The sequence below is a fragment of the Pecten maximus genome, chromosome 10 (assembly GCF_902652985.1).
Source record: "Pecten maximus chromosome 10, xPecMax1.1, whole genome shotgun sequence".
In the NCBI taxonomy this organism is placed as follows: domain Eukaryota; kingdom Metazoa; phylum Mollusca; class Bivalvia; order Pectinida; family Pectinidae; genus Pecten; species Pecten maximus.
Window position 1 is genome coordinate 26,449,072 of NC_047024.1, and position 6,012 is coordinate 26,455,083.

Here is a 6,012-nt window from a genome sequence, read left to right on the forward strand (position 1 = left end):
AAGATACAGTGTACATGTAAATTACGATACATGTAAATTAAGATGCATGTAAATTAAGATACAATTGTACATGTAAATTAAGATACATGTAAATTAAGATACATGTAAATTAAGATACAGTGTACATGTAAATTAAGATACATGTAAATTACGATACATGTAAATTAAGATACATGTAAACTAAAGCTGTCTGGTTATGTTGTAAGAAAAGAATGATGTAAGCGGCTGATTTTGCAGAGCCAATGATGTCCTTGATTTAAAGTTCTACAGAGCTTGTTAGATCGACATGGTAAGTATGTTTTATCAGTCATTATATCTCCAATATACCTATCGGTATAATTTAAGGACTTAGCAAGTCTTTGTTATCGGTTCTGATTAGCTGTCCAATATAATCGGGTTTGTATAAAAACAAAGTCAAGCCGGCCAGAGAGCTAGTGTTACCGGACAGATGACAAAAAGGCAATCCCCTGAATGCTCTCAGACTGTTCTATTCCCTAACAATCGAGAACCGTCTAGAACATAAACATCTGGTCCATTAAAGTGACAAAAACCAAAATCCCAATTAATGATCATTATTTAACCATACTAAAACACTTATTTCTACCCTAACTCGCGGAATTGATAAAGTAATATCGGTAATTACAAATGACCACATATACTCGCCACTGTTATTTCCTATAAGTGATGATAATCCCTTTTTAGAATCAAATTAATACAAATAAGGGAGCAAAAATTATATTAATTTGTAATTATGGCACTCTAGCAGGCATATCCCCATTCCTCTATTAACTGACAAATGATCAACAAATAGGAATTTCAACTGACACGGTAACTTCCTATAGCTATTTCGCTACACCATTCCATCAAATATACAAACTAATACTTTGATGTTTTCAACAGTCAATATCCATAGTATAACGTTAGAAGCATTTTGTTGAAATGAGTATATATAAAAAGCTTGTTGGAAGATCTTTTCATCTCATTATTAAATACACTCCAGTATATCTCACAACACTGTACTTATAACGCCCTTCGTTCTCTTGGAAAAAAAAGAAAGCTCCCTTAGCGAGAGAACGAATGTAGTTCTTAAGTTTTGGAATGGTTGGGTAAAGAATTAAAAAATCGATTGTTTTGATAAAGGAAACGTTTGTAAGGCGCGGATGTTGAAGATTTAGCAAAAGCTCTTTGGAGTTCTTTCAATATTCACCTTCAAACTGCGCCCTACTGACCGATTTCTTTATGATAATAGGTACTTGATCCATTCTCAATTCCTCCGGTAGCAATTTAAGATGAATCGTGTGTTGTGTTTAATTTCAAGCAATTGATTGACAATGTTGATGAAGTATACCCACAGGAACTTTAAGGCCTTAACGATACACTTGTTTACTTTTATTTTTGAAAATTATCCTAAAATGAAAATCATAAAATGTATTAAACCCAGGTTTTGTCATTGTTTTTTTTTTACCTATTTCATGTAATGTTTTTGTTGTTTAGCGAGTTCTTGAAGTAGAAGGCAAACAGCTGTATGATGATATATAATTAATTTTAGCTGTGCTGTGTCTAATTGTCAATAGTTTTTGAAAGGTACTAATATCTTATGTGGCTTTTGTACAATACTTTTATTGAATAACGAGTCTTTTACACCTCCCAATCCAGATTTTGACAAAACTGTTTCGATCTATTTTGGCCCCCTACTATCATCAGCATCAGGCTCTATGCATTACTGGTGATTACTAGAAGGACGAAACAGTTGTATGGTGCGGTGTTATCAAGTTTGGCTGTACTGTATCTAAATGGCGATTTGAATAGGACAAATATCTTGTGTATCTTTTATAAAACCTTTTCACACAAATATTTCGATTACTACACATTTCTGTCTTCTCCCATTAATGATTCAATTGTAATTTCCTTATTCTAATATAGGCACATCACAGACGTTTTAGAATTTTCGGAATATCCTTTTACAGTTCCTTTTACAGTTCCTTTTACAGTTCCTTTTACAGTTAGTAATGATAATATGTGGCGTATTAAAACATCGCTGCCGTACAAAGATCCCGCGAGAGCCGAGATCTGTATGAAGGAAAACTCTCGCGAGAATGCCAATGACACCATCCCTCTAAACATGGTGGACCTGTGGTTACTTTGATGTGTAGGCTATTTTTCATGCTACTGTAAATTATATGAAAAATTGACACCTACATATTATAAACGTTTCCCTACGATATTCATGTGTTTTTAATAGTTATAAGGAGTGTTCTGTTTAACAACACCGACAGAGAGCAAGGCTAGATAGCCAGAGCCCTATAGCTAGTAATTACCTGGGTCTTTTAAGATATTGTTAAACTGTAATATATATATGATGGTATCATGATAAGAATACCTTTTCGACTTTATTGTCAGTCAACCAAGATATCCAATATCCTATTTTACGGACGATGGACACTCATGTTTCACTCCATGATTAAAAAAAAACAACCCAGAATGTATAAATCAACTGAAACTCATTTTTTTCGGTAACTGATATGAATCTGGCTAAAACATCTAGTTATGTAGGTTTAACCAAGCGTTTCAATCGTCCTACGCAAATAATGACTCAGCTCTCAAGCTTTGTTAACCGGATGGGATTTTCTTTTATCTCAGAATGGATGGCTTGATACATCTCTTTCGTACCGGGTCAAGCGTTACTCACATTTCACACTTAGGGGTAAAACTATATCTTAAATGTTTGGGCAGTTTATTTCTTTTCCTTAACGTCCTCATACCGAGATATTGACGCTTGGATTTGTTGGAATGCAAAAGATTTATCAAATGTGGAGAGCCTGAGTATGTAATACATTTAACAGACGTCCATCTAACACACATTAGGTAGAACGCAAAAATCCCCTACGTGAAATTAAAGATCATAAATACTTAACACCGGTGGCAACACTTGAAATATTTTGACTGTTATAGGTAAGTATTATGAAATCTTACCTAGTGCAAATTCAAGTTTTCCTTGGCAATTTCTTATGTAGAAGGCCGAGCTCTTTGACTGTTACTTCTATGATTACGTTTTGTTTATGAAATGAATTATGACTAAATGCATTTTCAATGGCTTAATTTTAATCAGTCATACATCAATGCCGATCCTGATTTTATCGACATATTGACATATCCGTCAAATTGACTCGTCTCATAGAGTGTCGGTCAAATCATGTTCCACTTTATATACCCGCACCCTCCCAAACCTCAAAGAAGGGGTCGTAAACATTAGCTCTCCTGACGACCTGTGTATTTCGATTTACCTGACTGTAACAATATACAAATATAGCAGTGTGACAGCCAGTCAGAGGGTCAGTAATTGAGCGAAACAAATCCGCCCTGTTGATGGTAAAATATGTATCCTTTGTACACAAAGAACAATGGATACCTATAGATTATATACCATCACAATACATATATTGTTACCTTACAAATACCTCTTCTTGGGATAGCGTTTAGTTCCAAACCTTTCACCGATCTTCTGTGCTCATCGTCTCTTCTAAAATATCCAATATCCTCCAAATGAACGTTCTGAGATGCGTTAAGGTCTACCAGTTTTGAGCCTTGTCTCATTTTAAACCCGTTCTTAAATTACCTCAGATGTTAATAGGACGTTAAACAAAAAATAAACCAAACCCATTTCATAGATACTGCAGGTAATGCATTATTGACACCCTCTATTACAGTCTCGTTAGTACTCTGTTAAAGGACGTCCTCGAGCTTATAACATTTTATTTTACCTTGGCTTAATGACGGTTTACCTCAAGAAATCAGCTGTTCTGTCTAAAAAAAATATTTAGGTCATGTTGAATATTTGCTCTCTGAGCTGACGTTTTGGTTATTTTGTCTTTGACAGTTTTCATTTAGTAGACTTTTCTACTAATATGATATTTATCATTGTGTTGTGAAATTTTGTTGAGGTATTATATGTACCCGCTTATGATGTCATGCTTTTGTCTGCTTGGGTGTTACTAAATCTCTAAAGCCAGGATCATATGACGAATGTATCTAAGATAACCAAGAGTTTAAGTCATGAGATCGATGTCTAAGATACACCAACAGCCAGGGTAATATGAGTGAAGTACATTGTATCAGCAGTCATGATTATATGACGACAGTATAAGGATACACCAACAGTCAGTCATATGAGGACCTTAATGTAAGGGTCATATAAGTACGTTGTTTAGGATACACCTCATATGATGACTGTGTCTTGGATACACCTCATATGAGGACGTTGTCTAGGATACACCTGATATGCGGACGTTGTCTAGGATACACCTCATATGAGGACGTTGTTCAGGATACACCAACAACCAGAGTCATATGAGGACGTTGTCTAGGATACACCAACAGTTAAGGCCAGAGTCATATAGGGACGTTGTCTAGGATACACCAACAGTCAGGACCAGGGTCATATAAGTACGTTGTCTAGGATACACCAACAGCCAGGGTCATATGAGGACGTTGTCTAGGATACACCAACAGTCAAGGCCAGAGTCATATAGGGACGTTGTCTAGGATACACCAACAGTCAAGGCCAGAGTCATATAAGTACGTTGTCTAGGATACACCAACAGCCAGGGTCATATGAGGACGTTGTCTAGGATACACCAACATCCAGGGCAAGGGTCATATAGGGACGTTGTCTAGGATACACCAACAGCCAGGGTCATATGAGGACGTTGTCTAGGATACACCAACAGTCAGGGCCAGGGTCATATAGGAACGTTGTCTAGGATACACCAACAGCCAGGGTCATATAAGTACGTTGTCTAGGATACACCAACAGCTAGAATCATATGAGGACTGTGTCTTGGATTCACCAACAGCCAGAGTTACATGAGGACGTTGTCTAGGATACATAAACCCCAGGGTCACATGAGGACTTTGTCGAGGATACACCAACAGCCAGAGTTACACGAGGACGTTGTCTAGGATACACCTACAGCCAGAGTTTCGTAAGTACGTTGTCTAGGAAACACCAACAGTCAGGGTCAGGGTCATATGAGGATTCGGGAATACACCAACAGCAAGGGCTTATGAAAACGCTGTCTTTGAAATACACAAACAACCAGTCATAAGAAGACGTTGTCTAGCATATATCAAAAGCTAGAATCATATGAGAAAGGCTGTTCAGAACATCTATAGCTAGGGGCACATGGCGACAAATATATATGGGGTGTAAGAAAGAAAAAAGAATACAGAAAAGTAAATAAAATGCATAAGAATTCCGACTAGGTACAGCTAGGCTTGGTCTGACGTTGTGATTATTTTGTTCACTTTTGACACTTTGGTGTATTTCGTCATTGAACGTTGCTTTTGTATCGTTTGTCCAGGTATGCTTGCGCTTGCTCTATTATAATATAATATGCTCTATTTGCTTATTATTTAAAATGAGCATATTTTGTTGTGGTCATGTTTTTTTTTAATGTTTTTACATTTGATTTTTTTTTTTTCATTTTTAATTCTTCATTCAATTAGTGTCGTCCTCCGTACTAGCAACTTGAATACCCATTATTGACATATCAGACAACGTTCAACGAGATACCACCACGACTTAATATGATTATCTAAATGTGACACAGAAACTGATCTATGTAAGCTTAATTATATTGTATACTTTTGTAAGGCTGTTTACTGTTGTCTCACCGAATTGCCTGCATTATCAGTAGTTTGAATACAATATGCAATATCCAATTGATTGTTCGGTCAAGTTATTCCACAACGTGTACAAGTGCTTGTAACAAATCAACAGCAACTTCGATGGCAGGTCTCACTGTCAAATGGAGTCTGTTGTCGAGGTCTTGCCTAGTCGAGCCCTTACCCCGTACTCTCCCTCTATCATGTCCCCATTCTATCAGACTAAGTCAAGTCAAAGCCCGGTTGGTCAAGCTTCACATCAAGGTTGATTTCAGATGATTATTATGTCCGATCTTCGAGAGGTTAACCAAGAGAATTATATAATTCAGACTTATCGCTTGTAGGACT